Genomic DNA, 16,793 nt, shown 5'->3' on the forward strand with positions numbered 1-16,793 from the left:
AACTCGGGTCCTCCTGAATTCAAGGTTGGTGCTCTATCCACTGCACCACCTAGCTGCCCCCTACTTCTGAAATTAGCCATGATATTCCTTGGGGTTTTAATTTTGGGGTCTCTTTTGGGAAGTGATAGGTGAATTCTTTCAATGGCTATTTTACCTTCTGATTCTATGACATCTGGGCAGTTTTCCCTTATGATTTCCTGTAAGATAATGTCTAGATTCTTTTTTTTTTTTTTTTTCATCATGGCTTTCAGGAAGTCCAGTAATCCTTAGATTCTCTCTCCTACATCTATTTTCCAGATCAATTGGTTTTCCTAGGAGGTATTTCATATTTTCTTCTGTTTTTTCATTTTTTTGTTGTTTTTGTTTGACTGATTCTTGAAGTCTTATTGAGTCATTCACTTCCATTTGTTCAATTCTAATTTTTAGTGTATTATTTTCTTCAGTTACCTTTTTTTCAGCTCCTTTTGTATTTTTGTATTTAATCATTTGAATCATTTTCTCCATTACATTTTTTTCCCATTTCACAAATTTTGTTTTTCAACAAAATAGTATCTTTTCCATATCTATTTTGTAAGGCATTACATGCTTTTTTGATTTCATCAAATCTATTTTGTAGAGAGTTATATATTTTTCCCATCCCTTCTTGCAAGGATCTCATTTCCTTTCCCCATTTTTCTTCTAAATCTCTTTTAAGATCTTTTATGCAATCTTCCAAGAAAACCTTGTGAAATGGGGACCAGTTCATATCTCCCTTTGGGGCATCATCTGGAGTTGATTTGCCTTTAGGAACTTCAGGATTTGAGGTCGGTTCTCTCTCTCCATAAAAGCTGTCTATGGTGAGAATTCTTTTTGGTTTTTTTTTTTTGCTCATTTTTAAAAGGCTTTTGGTACACTCTTAATAAAAAGGAGTGACAGCTTCTTTAGTTTGACCTGGGGCAGTTCTGCTGCTTGACTTCCAGTTCTGAGTAAACATGGCTAGATCCCAGGGCTCTGTGGTTTACAATTTGCCTTTTGTAGCAAATCTGCCAAGAATCTGCTTACAAGGAGGATAGAGTAGCCTAAGAGACTCACAGAAGATTCCCAGGTGTGTGTAAGCTGCAACGCTCCAACTCCCCACCCCAGCTCCTTACCCCAGTCTCCCTGTACTGTGGTCTGGGCTCAAAAGACTGTTCCTTAGCCCTTTTTATAGTGATAAGAAAGTAGAAACTGAGTGAATGCCCACCAGTTGGAGAATGACTGAATAAGTTATGGTATTGAATATTATGAAATATTATTGTTCTATAAGAAACGATCAGCAGGATGATTTCAGAGTGTGCTGGAGAGACTTAAAAGAACTGATGCTTAGTGAAATGAGCAGAATCAGGAGATCATTATACACAGCAACAACAAGATTAATTGATGCTCAATTCTGATGGATGTTGCTTTACAATGGATTCAGACCAGATCTTGTGATAAAGAGAGCCATCTACACCCAAAAAGAAGACTGTGGGAACTGAGTGTGGATCAAACATAGCATTTTCACTTTTTGTTGTTGTTTGCTTGCATTTTATTTTCTTTCTCATTTTTTTCCTGTTTGATTTTATTTTTTTTGTGCAGCAAGATAATTGTACAAATATATGCATATATTAGATTTAACACATTTTTTACCATATTTACCATATTAACATACTATCTAGAAGAAAGGGTGGGAGGAAGGGGGGAAAATGGAACACAAAATTTTTCAAGGCTTTATGTTGAAAAATTATTCATGCACATGTTTTGTAAATTAAAAAGCTTTAATAAAAATACACTTCTTGTTAGAGGAGTCTTTGTGGCTAAATCAAATGCTCTATTGTTGCTGTTGCTGTTTGGTAATTAACAAAACTGTAAATAGAGATATCACATACTTTCTAGTTGTGTGTGGTCCATGAGGTTATGAAGAGTTAAACATTACATAACAACTAAAAAGCAACAATAACAAAGTACAATTGTCCTTATGTACCCAGATGCATATTTCTATTGAATATAAAGATGTGATCTGCAATGGACAATAGTATGACAAAAACTTGCCTTTTCTTATCTCTCTTGACATTTTTAGTTTGAATGAAAATCATTCTTTTAAAGATTTTTATAAATATGAGAAAGTAAGCATACAGATTGGTAGTTACTGATATTCTCTCAGTTGTCTTTTTGGGGTGTTAATGTCGTCTATAATTTCCCCTGCCATTTTTTGGCATTTTCACTGTCCTCCTTTTAGCTTCATCTATTAATGTGCTTAAGATGATGTCTTAGTACATCTTAAACCAAGTTACTATAGATTTTCTATTTTGCCATCACTATGTTTTATAAACCAGGAAAAGATGGTAGAGTAGGAAAAGTAGTACACGCCAGTGCTTCTCCACAGTTCTTCTAACAAAGATCTAATAACAGTTTCAGACTGAGTAGTGATGGGAAAATCTAAGGAGAAATCATAATGGTAGTTTTTCCAGATCAATATCACAAATTGGCTCATGGGCAAGTGACAAGGGCTAGAACAGTGGGATAGGGGCAGATTGGGTTCAGGAACTCATTCTGTAGGCTGAGAACAGTTGCTTTGACTTCAGAGTCAAGAATAGGATTAGAGTAGTACTGCTACTTGGCCATATAATGGAAAAACAGGACCCATTGGAAAGCAATCTGATATTGGGAAAGACTGAAGACAAAAGGAAGAGGGGTGACAGAGGATGACTATATAGCTAGTCATGGAAACAACAAACATACGCTTGGACAGACTGGGAGAGAGTGGAAGACAGAAGGGTAAGGGTGTGCTATGGTCCATGGGGATATGAAGAGTTGGACAGCAACAACAACAAAATATTGCTGTCCTTCGAGAGCAGGAGAGAGATCAGACTGGACTCAGACCAGGCTTAAGCAGGCAGTATTAGCACTCTGAATCAAGTCTTACAGATGGCTGATAAATATGAAGGCCGGGTCATCAATTGTAGTGGAAAGAATTCCCTGCAGTATTGTCTTCCCCCTTCTTTCTTTTCTTCTACTTTGATGTTGACTTTGACCTCTACTCTAAAGAGTCAGTAGCATGTATACATACAGTTGATTCTGAGATGACTCTTACAGCCATAACTAATCATGTCTTGTCTATTAAGATACAGTAAATTTTCTTTTATTGTAATTGATAGCTTGCTTGTATAGTGGTTCAAAAGCTAGCTTCAGATCCAGAAAGACTTTAATTCAAATCTTGTCTCTGACTTGCACTGACTATGTAAACCCTGAGTAAGTTATTTAAAGTCTCAGCACTTAAGACAAATCTCTAAAAACAGGAGGTGCTGGCGTACTCCATGGAGATCCTAATCAATGAAATTATAGGTCCAGTTCCTATCCATGCTCATTTATTGGTGATGCTATTTAGTATTCACCCTGTGCAATGCCTTCTAACTCTTTTGGAAGAGCAAAATTATAATGTATATGTATAAGCTACTAACTAATTCTTAAGTCTCTTTCATTTCTTTAAACCAAATTAAATTTTCATATATGTATGTGTATACATATATACACATACACACGTGAATATATTCCCACTCTTTCTCTCTACCACCTGTGTTGAAACCCCTGCATGACTAAGTATAGTTCACTTGGTTAGGAGGCTCTTGTCAGTTTCTCCTTGGAATTTCTTTATCCTTTATCTCCTGCAGCAAAGTTGGTAGATAAGCTGTAATTATGATGTTCCTTTTGTATGTGTTAATCATTAACACTTCAAGGCTAGGATTCTCCTGCAATGATGTTTCTTTGGTGCAGAATTAAACCAAGACCACCAACATCTTTGTTTGTCTCACTAAGAACCAACGAGGTATCTTTTTTTTGTATCTGCAATTTCTTTAATTTTTTTCCAATGATTAAGCATTTATTTTTTTCTCTATCCCTCTTCCTATCCACTAGGAAAAAAATAGAACCTTTTTAATCACATAAACATACTCAATCAAAACAAATTCCCACACTGTTCATGTCTAAAGTGCTTTCTTATTCCACATATGAATCTTCCATTTTTATGTAAAGAAATGGGCAGCATTCTTCTTTATCAATCCTCTGGAATCATGGTTGATCAATTGGTGCATTTAAAATTTTTTTTCAGGATTATATATATTTTTTACAATATTGATGTTAAGGTATAAAGCATTCTTCTGCTTCTAGTCATTTCTTTTTTTATAAAGTTATTTTCTTTTCTTTTTTTTGATTTTACATTGCAATTTATCAAAAAAAGAAAATATATGTCCCATTTTAAAAGAAAAATCTTTCTTGCCATATTGATTTCACAAGTAACATTCTACCAATACATTTATTAACCATTTACAGTGGTTTAATTGTGTCCTTTTTTTCTTTTTATTTAAAAAATGCATAGTTTCAATGAATGTGGTTAAGATGATGTATCGTTCAGTCTTAAATCAAGCTTACCTTATTCTTTGTATTTTGCCATAACTGTGTTATATAAACCAGGAAAAGATGGAAGAGTAGGAAAAATAGTAAAAATTCACTCTTTCAAAATCTTGTGTTCCAATTTTTTTCTCCCTTTTTTCCCCTCACCTCCTTCCCTAGATGAGCAAGTAATTCAATATATGTTAAACATGTACAATTTTTTCTAGACATTTCCACAATTACCACACTGCACAAGCACAACCAGATCAAAAAGGAAAAAAAAAAAGAAAAAACAAAATGCAAGCAAGCAACAAATAACAAAAAAGAGAAAATATTATGTTGTGATCCACAGTCAGTCCCTACAATCCTCTCTCTGGGTACAGATGGCTCTCTCCATCACAAGACCATTGGAACTGGCCTGAATCTCCTTGCTGTTGAAAAGAGTCACATCCATCACAATTGATCATCATATAATCAGTGTCTCTTGGTTCTGTTCACTTCTCTTAGCATCAGTTCGTGTAAGTCTCTCCAAGTCTTTCCGAAATCATTCTGGTGATCATTTCTTATAGAACAATAATATCCCATAACATTCATATGCCATAACTTATTCAGCCATTCTCCAATTGGTGGGTATTCACTAAGTTTCCAGTGGCAAGAAACTGGAAACTTAGTTTCTTGCCACTACAAAAAGGGCTGCTACAAATATTTTTGCACACATAGGTCATTTTCCCTCCTTTAAGACATCTTTGGGATATTGCTGGATCAAAGGGTACACACAATTTGGTAGTCCTTTGGGCATAGTTCCAAATTGCTCTTCAGAATGGTTGGATCACTTCACAACTCCACCAACAATGTATTAGTGTCCCAGTTTTTCCATTCCCTCCAACAGTCATCATTGTCTTTTCCTGTCATCTTAGCCAATCTGAGGCTGAGTTGTCCTCAGAGTTGTCTTAATTTATTGTAGAGCATTTTTTCATATGACTAGAAATGATTTTAATTTCTTCATCTGAAAATTGTCTATTCATATCCTTTGACCATTTATCAATTGGAGAATGGCTTGATTTCTTATAAATTAGAGTCAGTTCTCTATATATTTTAGAAATAAGACTTTTATCAGAACCCTTGAATGTAAATTCCTGATCCACACCCCCTCCCCAGTTTACTGCTTACCTTCTAATCTTGTCTGAATTGGTTTTGTTTATACAAAAACTTTTAAACAATGTAATCTTCATTTAACTTAATATAAGCTTAATATAAAATAATTTAATTTAATATAATAAAATTATCCATTTTACATTCCATAATGTACTATAATTCTTCTTTGGCCATAAATTCTTTCCTTCTCCACAGATTTGAGAGATAGACTACCCTTTGTTCTTTAATTTGCCTATAGTATCACTCTTTATGTCTAAATCATGAACTGATTTTGACCTTATCTTAGTATAGGATATTAGGTGTGGGCCAATGCCTAGTTTCTGCTATACTATTTTCCATTTTTCCAGCAATTTTTTTTTTTTTTTGGTCAAATAGTGACATCAGAAGCTGGGATCTTTGAGTTTATTAAACATTAGATTACAATAGTCATTAATTATTTTGGCTTGTGAACCTAACCTATTCCACTGATTGACAACTCTTATTTCTAAACCAGTATCAAATGATTTTGATGATCACTGGTTTATAATATTATCTTAGATCTGATACAGCCAGGCCACCTTCATTTCCAATTTTTCCACTAATTCTCTTGAAATTCTTGACTTGTTCTTCCAGATGAACTCTGTTATTATTATTATTTTTTTTTTTTACTAGCTTTGTAAAATAATTTCTTGGGAGTTTGATTGTTATGGTACTGAATAAGTAGATTAATTTAGGTAGAATTGTCATTTTTATTATATTAGTGCAGCTTACCCATGAGCACTTGATATTCTTCCTGCTTCTGGTCATTTCATTCTTCATTGATTCACATATGTCTTCCCACTTCTCTTTGAAACTTTCTTTTCCCTTTTCTGGTATATCCACAAACCGCAATTTGTTGAGCTAAAACTTTCTTTGGTCTTCTGGTTTCATTTATCACAAAGATGTCAATAATAATGCAGTTCTGTTCTTAAAATAATTTGTTGATTTCTTTGGTCACTGGATGAATATTTTGTGTAGAGTACTAATGGTTAAGTTCTTGTTTATAGGTGGTCTCCAAACTGTGTGATATTCATCAGTCTCTGCTATATTTTCTTCCCTTTTTTGCCCCTGCTTGTTTACAGGAGTGGCTGCTTGGAGACTAATTGAACTGTTTTTCTTAAGATGGGTCGGTTCAGAATATATGTTGTCTGAGGATGATCTAGGTTAATAAGAACATATGAGCTTCACAATAAATGTTCTATTATATATTGTTAATTTTTTTTTTATAGAATCAACAAAGAGTAAAGCATTTTTACAGTATCCAAGTATGACTGCCTATCTATTCAAATGCAGAGGGCAGCTAACTCCATTATGTTAAGGTCATATAATTAGAACTCAGTGAAATGAATTAGATTCATAGAGGAGCTAGCATTTCCTGCTAGGTGGGGGCTCAGATCTAATTTTGATTAGGTAAATTAACATTAAGGATACTCTTTAGACTAGCCATAAAGTAAAACTAGCCATTCACAGAGAAATGCAACTATAGGACAGGTTTCAAAATCTCTGAGAATAACAGAATTTAGCACTTCCCTAGCATTCCCTTTCGGCAGAATGGAGCAAAATGGAGTATGTAAACATCAAGGTGTGACTTTTCCAGAACATGGTCCTTCTTATTGAAAATGTTGGAAGCAGACTTCTGGGAACCACAATGCTAGAGCAAGTAGTAAATCACCATAACTCTCCAGAATTCACTTTCAAATAACCATAAAATAGAGCCTCCAAATCTGGAGTAGTAGCACAAACAAAAAATGAGATGAAACAATCTTTTAGCCCCCCAAATCTGGAAAATTGACAAGAAAAATATGTCTCACTTGAGTAAAAGGAGACTGAAGCATCACAACAAGCTGCATCTCAGCAATCAGTGAGAGATCCTTAGCCTCAATGTAGTGGAGCAGGTAATAATAGAATGGGGTAAGTTATTTCACTTGAAGAGATGTGAAGGACCTTTTAGAATGGAGGGGAAGATGGGAGGATAGGAATCGGACATTACTTGAACCTTACTCATTAGTATTGGTTCAAAGAGGGACTAATACGCACAATCAGTTGAATGTGAAATCTTTCTTATGAGACAGGAAAGTAAGAAGGGAGGAAATTAAGTAAAAGTGATGGTAGTGGGTAAGGAAACTGACAGAAGAAAGGGCAGATGGAATTTAGGTGGTAGACAGAAACAAAACACTATTGAGGATGGAAAAGATGAATTGAGAGACAAAATAAACAGCAGGAAAAATAGGAGGGGGGAAAATATACATTTAGTAATCATAACTATGAATATGAAAGGGGTGAAATCTCCCATAAAGAAGTAGCTAGCAGAATATATCAAAAAGTGGAATTGTACAATATGTTGTTTATAAGAAATAAACAGAAATAGACACACACACACATACACACACACATACACACATAGAATAAAGGTAAAGGACTAGAGAAAAATCCATTATGCTTCAGCTGCAGTTTAAAAAAAAAGCAGGGGTGGCAATCCTAATCTCAGTCAAAGCAAAAGTGAAAATAGACATAATTAAGAGAGTTAAGGAATGAAACGTCTTGCTAAAAGGTACAATTAAGACAATGAGGTAATAGCAATACTAAACATATATTCACCAGGTATTGTAGCATCCAAATTCTTAAATAAGGAGTTAAGTGAATTACAGGCTCATGACCAAACAATAGATAGAGAGCATTATGAAATATAAAATAGATAATCTTGATTACATTATATTTATAAGCTTGTACAAGCAACCAAGATTAGAAGGAAAGCAGAAAGTTGGGAAACATTCCTCATAGCAACTTATAGGAGTATCTAAGAAAGGCCTCATTTTAAAAAAAAATAGAGAGAGCTAAGTCAAAATTTTAAGAATATAGGTCATTGATTGTAACCTCCCAGCAAGATTCCCTATTGCCAGGGCCATACATACCAATCTTCCCCAATGTAAGGTGATTTCAGGTTGACCAAGTAATTGGTATTTCTGGAATCCTTCTGAAATCCAGTGGCCTTCCCCATAATATCCCGTAATTATTATGTAAGACATAAATATCCCGGTCCTCTCCAAAGTATAAGGTTAAACCTTGCCAATATCCTTCCTCGTCCTTTCAAAGGGCCTTTTGAATGTTCTCTGACACCTAAAGCCCTGTTTTAAGACTTTATCCACATCCCCCCTCCACCAACTTATATACTTCAGTTGTGTCACAGGGCATGATCATGGGCAAATTTATACCCTGACCCATTATGCATTCCTACCTTCCCTTCTCTCCAGGAGGCTAATGAACCTTCCCTTGAGGGGCCTGGCAATCCTCACTTGTAACCTCTCCCTCAGAGATTAGTGATTGCCATCAGGCCTAATCTCAGGCCTTCGGACATCTCCAGTCACTGCCTCATCAAGCAGTGGTTCTTCAACAGAGCACCCAGATACAGGAGCTGATGAGCTAGGTTTGAGACACTGGAGCCAACATTGTCACATCTTTTTATCATTTCCTCAAAGCTGCATCCTTATCTAAGGAGGACATGGATTTCTGGCAATGGGCATTGGTGTTCTCCCTAGCTAATTTCCGGATAAAAAAACCCAGCTGTTTCTCCTTTAACTACTAATCTCAACAGCTACCGATAGGCTGAGCCATAAAAATCAGGGAAAGGTTATACTGCTGGAGGCTAGAAGAGCCAGCAATATATGGAGATTCAACCCTGTGTTAGTTGCTTCTTTCAATTCTCCAAATTTCTTCCACTCTAATGTGCCCATGTTCTTTCCTGGGGGCTATCAAACGGGCCAAATCCTTGCTTCCCGGTTCTCTTATTTGCTGCCTTCTGTGACATACATCCTAATTCTGTCTGTAAATCTGTCTATTCCTGCTTCTTTGTAATTTTGTAATGTGTAACCTCTCCCTCTCCGAGGTTACTGATTGCCAGGCCATACATACCAGTCTTCCCCATAGACATGGAGACCAGACCAATGTTAAGGTGCCAAACAGACTTTCTTTATTAGTAATCTCAGCAAGGGTTAGCAGGAAGCAAGAGCAAGAATTGTTAAGGGACAGGTCAATTCTCTGAGAGCCTCTACAGCTGTGAATCATAATATCTGAAGGAGCTGCAAGGCAGGTGTTGCAGACTGGGAATGAGATAAATTGGAGGCAGAGGGAAGAGGAGAGAGGTCAGACAACACAACAGCCTCTTAGTCCGTGAGATCAGAGAACAGCAACTGCCTCTCCTTGTATCATCTTCTCACAAGAGGAGATCCATTCTGGGTTGGATTTCCAGCAGCCACTGTCAGGTGGCTCCCGTGTATTCCAACAATTGATAAATGGTTAAAAGATATGAATAGGCAGTTTTCATAAGAAGAAGTCAAAACTATCTTAACACATACAGAAGTGCCTTAAATTATTTTTTTGATTAGAGGAATTCAAATTAAAGCAACACTGAGGTACTACCTCAAACCTATCAGATTGGCTAAAATAATAGAAACTGAAAGTTTTAAATGTTGGAGAGAATGTAAGAAAATTGGGATACTAATATACTCTTGGTGGAATTGTGAACTGATTTAACCATTTTGGAGAGTGTTTTGGAACTATTTCCAAAGGACAACCAAAGTGTGCATACCTTTTGCTCTAGCATTCCCACTATTATATCTGTATCTCTGGATATATGTGATCTCTGTGCACTTTTCCATGTTTCCCTGGCTACACATACTACCCATGTTGTTTCTATATATATCCTCTCTTTCTGTGTGCAACTGTAAAAGATCCTACCCTGTTGTGATACGGGAGCCACCTTAGAGGCAGTTGCTTCATCTGACCTCTCTCCTCTTCCTTCTTGCCTCCAATTTATTTCATTCCCAATCCACAAGGAACATCTGCAAAGGCTGATTTGCAACATCTTCAAGTTTATGATTCACAGCTGTGAAGGCTCTTGGAGAATTGATTTGCCCCTTCACCTAGTCATGGTTCTTGACACTACCCCAGATTTTTTTTGGAGGAAATATTTTATTGCTATTATCTTATTGTGCTATTTAATGTCTTGACTCTTTATCTCAATTCCTCTTCTCTAAAATGAAAGGATTGAATCAGATGGCTTCTAATAGCCTTTCCAATTCTAATTATGGGATTCCATGATCCTATGAGTAGGAACAGGATAATGCTTATCCATGTTACTGTTAATTTGTCACATATACAGAGTGCACATGCTGAGAAATCTGAGGGCTTACAAAAATACAATCCCTACTTTAGAGCTCATTATTGAGGGTATTTAAAAACTCCAAGACAAATGAAAAAGATCAAGGGAAATTTCACTGAGGTCCATTGCATAAGGTGAGGCTCCTTTCTTTCTATTGAAGTCAGCAACTAAATGGTTTCTCTCCCCCTCCCCCCCAATATAGGATAGATAAATTCACCTGATAGCCTATTATGAAAAGTAGACCAGGACCAAATTCAGAACTAGTTCTGAAATTTACTGACTCTGTGATATCAGGCACATTACTTTACCTTTTTAAGTCTCAGCTTTCTCATCTGTAAAATGGGGATTATATTTGCACTTTACATCTTACAGGAGAATTTTTAAACTGGAAAATACCATATGATATGAGTCATTACACACATTACCAGGGAGTTCACAGATACAGAGATAATTAGTCTCTGAGTTATGGCAGATATCTAGATGCTGAGTGATAGGATAGCCCATATATTGTCTTGAAAACACCAGATGAGTACAGATATACAACTTATTCTCTGCTATTCTATATCAGGCAACTGTCTCTATATTGTCTTGGAGCTAATGCAAATGGTGTTTCATTCTGAGAGTTCTGATTATTACAACATTCAGTCTTTAAATCAGTGAAATTACATATAATTATCATTAGATCTGAGATGAAATGGAAAAAAAGAAAAGAGAGCCTGAATTATTAGGAGAAAAGTTTCAGACAGTATCTTAGAATCACAGGGCCAAGGGAATTTCACATGACAAAGCTGACCAGCAAGGAAGTTCTGCCTGAAATTTCAAGACATGAACATTTAAGAGAAAAGGGCACACAGAGACGGTATCCATGAATCAAATTCAGGCATGCAGAGAAAATCTGGGAAAAGTAAACATAGCAATCAGTTCAAAATCAAGGTCATCCACATTTATCAGATATGATTTTCTAAAGCATTTTCCTAAGAAAAACTAAATTATCCTTTTTGTTTGTTCTTCAAATACCCTTGAAGAATCCTTTGAAGAGAGAAGCTTTGTAATCCCCCACCCACTGAGATACCTTAGAGTGGAAAAAACCCCACCTCTTTATTTCTTTTTTATGTGATTTTTTTGGAAAAAAAATGTAATAGAAAAAAGTATATGTAAAGTTTAAAAAAATACTTATTTTAACAACCTTATATTATAATCATCCATTTCTTATCACTATATCCATAATTTTAACTAAAAAATTTCTCTCCTGGTGGTGTTTTTGTCTCTGGAATTCACTCCTATGCTTCAGTTGCTTTCTCATTCTGGGACTTGGCTCAGCATATGATGTCTTCATACTCAGAAATGTTCCTGCCCTGAATCAGTCCCCTGTCCCATTGGTGAGTTCATTTCAGAATCTGTACTTTGGTGATGAGACCAGGCATGTTGTGTTTGCTTCACCTCTTGTGCTTTTGACTCTATGGATTTTGCCATCCTCCTCCTTCAGTCTTTTCATGTCCCTTCAATGTATTGCCTTCCCCTATTTAAATATAACCTCCATGAGTGGATGGGCTGGCTTTTTTTTTTTTTTTTTTTTTTTACTTGTACTTGAATATCCAATACTTAGTATTCATACCTGTAAGTGCTTAATAGATGCTCATTATTTGCCTGCCATTTAAATCTGGGTTTTGTTTTTTATTTATTTATTTATTAACAAACTATTTTTCATTTAGCTGCAGCTCTTCTTTCTTATGGCTTCATTTATAACAAAAATGTCAAGATTGATATCATTAAGCATTTTCAGCAACATGTCCATTTGTTAGTCACTGGCTGAGGGATTTCATCTTTATTGATGGACTTGAGGCAGGATCTCTTATGGAGGCAGAATTGAAGGAGATTTTCTCCTTCTAGGATTTTCAGAGTTCCAGGGATCCCCTTTCCATTTAGCTTGCCACCAGGCACTTAGTATGTGCTAAAAAAATGTTTTTATTCACTTGATAATGTATTATAGTATTACTAATAATAAGCATTATTAAAAGGCCATCATAAAAACAATTGCAGCTTAGTATCAAAAATCAATTGCTGAGGCTGAAATAGTAGAGAATTTCTGCATCCTAACTCCATAACTCCTCTGTTAGGAAATGAGAGGCATATTTCATTGTTGGTCTTTAGAGTTGTGATTTGGTCATTGCATTAAGCAGAAGTTTTCTTTCATCATCATCATCATCATCTTCTCTTTTTAATCTCTCTGTTTCTCTCTTTCTCTCTGTGTGTGTTACTCTGTCTCTGTCTTTCTCTTTAGAAAAATACATTATTGATATGGGAATTATCTCTGAGTCAGTTACCTGAGTCAGTCAAAAATCAACCAGAGCCAAGATCAGAATTTATGATAAACAAAAAGAAAAAAATAATAAGAAAAAATGGGCATACAATTAAGAAGGTCTCACTCTGAATTGAGAGGCAGTGTGATGTTGTGGAGAGAGATCTGGTCTTAGAGCCAAGAAAATCTGAGTTCAAGTACTCTTCCTGATACAAACTGACTGTGTGACTATAATAAGAAAATGACGGTCTCAGTATTCTGGACAATTCTCTTAAGACTTGAAGTTGCAGAAAAAAAAAAACCTAATCTTCATTAGTAAAGTTTCTTCATCTGTGAGTTTTCTTATCAATGAAAAGTCTTTATTCCTATTGTTTAAATAAACTATTGATTGTGCTAGATGCCACAGTGGATAGAGCTCCGGCCCTGAAGGCAGGAGGACCTGAGTTCAAATCTGACCTCAAACACTTAATGCTACCTAACTGTGTGACCCTGGGCTAAGTCATTTAACCCCAACTGTCTCAGCCAAAATAAATGAATAAATAAATAAATGAACTATTGAAAATTAAAATTGTGAGGTAAGAACAGAGAAAATATAGACACTAACTGTCACAATTTAATCCAGAAGATAAACCAGTATAAATTAATTGTGAACACAAAAGATCAAAAGAACCCAGAAGGTGCTTTGGTTAGCCAAAATTTGATTTACTTGCTAAAATGAGATGGCTGGCAAAGGCAATCCTGGAATCCTAGTCTGTAAAAATCTTATGAAGAAGGACTATAGGTAATTATGAGTAGTATTGTTTCATGGAACATAGAGAGCAGTGAAGTATAGAACCAGTTTGAAGAAAGCTTGACAAGATATACAATGAGCCATCTAAGCAGTCATCCTAAGGTATAAAAATGGACAAAAGGGTTATGAACAAAAGAAAAATGGAAAAGATTAAAAAAAAAAGATTTCAACAAATTATTTTTTCAATCAAGAAAAGTGAAGCCAGATTTGTATTTTATCGTTATGTTCCTTGAAGTACTTATAGAGTAGGTAAAAATGTCACTGAAGAGAACAAAGATGAGATGGATCAAGTATAAACAGAAGAATTATGACTGGAGGAATCTTGTGAAGACATTGAAATATCAACATGATGTGGGTTGTGGTCCCTTTAAGAAACTAGTCCTTTCAGATTGATTTATTCCTTTCTGATTCCTAGCCCCTCCTAGCTGATGCATTATCAATTCAAGAAGCTAGGACCTTTGATTCACAAATCCTGGTCAAAGCACTCCTTTGAATTCCAATAGAAGATCTGGGCTCTCCCAGCCCCCATTGGATCTGAGCCAACTTGGGCTGTCCCAGCCCCCATTCTAATGATCTGCTCAGGTTTCCCAATCCCCACTAAGCAAATTCTAGCCCTCACTGAAATCCAGCAAGGAGCCAATTTAGGACTCCACCACAGGCTCTTTAGCTAAATCTCTCATTATAAAAGAGCAAGCTGGAGTTCTTTCTTTGCAGAGGGCCTAAACATGCCAGCATTATCCTTGGCACCAAAGACTCTCTGCCTACTGGAATCCTGTTTCTGGTGCCCTCTTATCCCTACTTTCACCTTTTACTAACTAGACTTTAATCTTGCTTCCAAACCCCATAATAAATCTCTTTTATCAATTTAGGTTTTGGGATATATAAATTCCTTTATAGGGAACTCTTGCACCTCATTTAACTCTGTATCCTTGTGGGGGTTGCAGGAGAGCTCTATTTGACTCCCTGTACCCTGAACCTGCCACTGGACCTCAATTAAACCCTAATTTCATTTGGGTATCCCAATTCTAGACCTCAACAAACATATATAGTATACAAGTCAGGGGAAATAGAGGCCTGGGAAAACATTCTCAAAAAATATTAATGGCTTACCTCCCTTACCTCCAAAAGTGACTGAGACAATATCAGTAATTAACAACCTATGTAATTATTTTCCCATCCTTACAAATAAACATCTGTATATAGGTTTTCACAAATGATATTCAACAATGGATCAAATATTTATAATATCACAAAAATGTAGAAAAATAAGATTACATTGTGTTTACTATTTGTTGATTATGAAAAAGAAAAAGAAGACTTGATAGATCAAAATGCCTTCCAGGTGCTCTCACAATAAGGTTTTGATCATCCATATATCAAAGTCATGTGGGAAGATAAAACAACAGAAATAACCTTTTCTGTGACCCTCTGATAACAAACATTTTGTGCAAGACGAAAAATGGGAAGATATATGGTTGCCAAAAGTATTTGCCACCATGACCAAGGAGATGGAGTGCAAAGTCCAAATTTAGGAGGAATTGCCTGTGGATAATGAAAACCTTCAGATGTTTTGTTGTATGAATTATGTTGTGTTGATTGTATTATTCTAAACATTCCAGAGCCTCCTGGAAGAAAACTGTGCTGCCTCAAAGAAATTTGATCTATTTATTCACATAGGATAGCCTATATGAATGAAAGATTTCTAATATTCAGATTTCAACAAATATTTGAATGGATACCCAATAGAGCTTTCTAACAGGATGTCTATCTGGATCAGAAAGTAGAGTTGCATAAGGCAGCAGGAAAAGGACATTTTGGATTGCTTTTGGGAGATTGCAAAGCAATTTTACTGACCTTAAGTTTCCCATAAAAACCAAAGCCCATTTTCCACCCCCAAATAGAGACCTTTTTTTCTTCAATACATTTTGCTAGTATTAGTGTATGGCAGAGAGACCTGGAACTCAAATGTTTTTGAAAAACTAAAGATGAGTATTACTCAGAGCATATTGAAAAGGTACATATTGAATGTAAGTAAGCAGCAACATATAGCAACAAAGAGGAACTCTGAAAAACAGGAATAAAGTATAGGATTAACAATTGTATAATCAAATGAAAAGATAGGATGATATGTCAAGATTGAAGGATAGCCTATGGATAATGAGGATGCTCCACTAGAATTTTGCAATTTTTGAGAGAGAGCAAGAAAGGCTCTGGTAAGCTAGGTATATCCTTCCTATCCCATATGGACTGAACTTCCTTTCTAAACTTATTATGCATTATTCCCTTTTATAGTCCAGTCACTCTAGCCTTTTTGGTGCTTACCTTTTTTCTAATGGTCCACTTTATTTCTCAATGCCTTTGTATACCTTATCTATCATGCATTAGAATTGCTAATTTCCTTCAAAATTCAGCTGAACTATTACTTCCTACATAAGGCCTTTCTTGATTTTTTTCCCTTCCTTCCTCTCATCCAGATATAATGCCTTCTCCCTGAAATTTCCTTGTCTTCATTTTGTATATATTTTGCACACACTGACTTGTTTAAGTATTGTGCCTCTAATAGAATGTAAATTCTTTGAAAGCAAGGATGAGTTAATTTCTGATAAACATATGAACCAGACACTCCATTTTTTGAGCCTGAGCATTCTCTCTGGCTATCCCCTGGTGCCTGGAATGCTCTCACTCCCCATTTTTGACTACCAATCTCCTAGACTTCCTTTTAAGTCCAGCTTAAATCCCATCTTCTACAAAAAACTTTTCCCAACCCCTTTTAAACCCAGAGCCTTCCCTCTATCAATTATTTCCTTTTTATTTTGTATTTGCTTACTTTGTATCTATTTGTTTTCATGTTGTCTCCCTTGTTAGATTATAAGCTCTTTGAGGATAGTGATTTCATTTTGCCTCTTTTTGTATCACTAGTGCTTAACGCAGGGCCTGGCATATAATAAAAATTTAATAAATGTTGATACTGATGTGGGTGATGAAGG

Source organism: Sminthopsis crassicaudata, chromosome 1, assembly GCF_048593235.1.
Source record: "Sminthopsis crassicaudata isolate SCR6 chromosome 1, ASM4859323v1, whole genome shotgun sequence".
Lineage (NCBI taxonomy): Eukaryota > Metazoa > Chordata > Mammalia > Dasyuromorphia > Dasyuridae > Sminthopsis > Sminthopsis crassicaudata.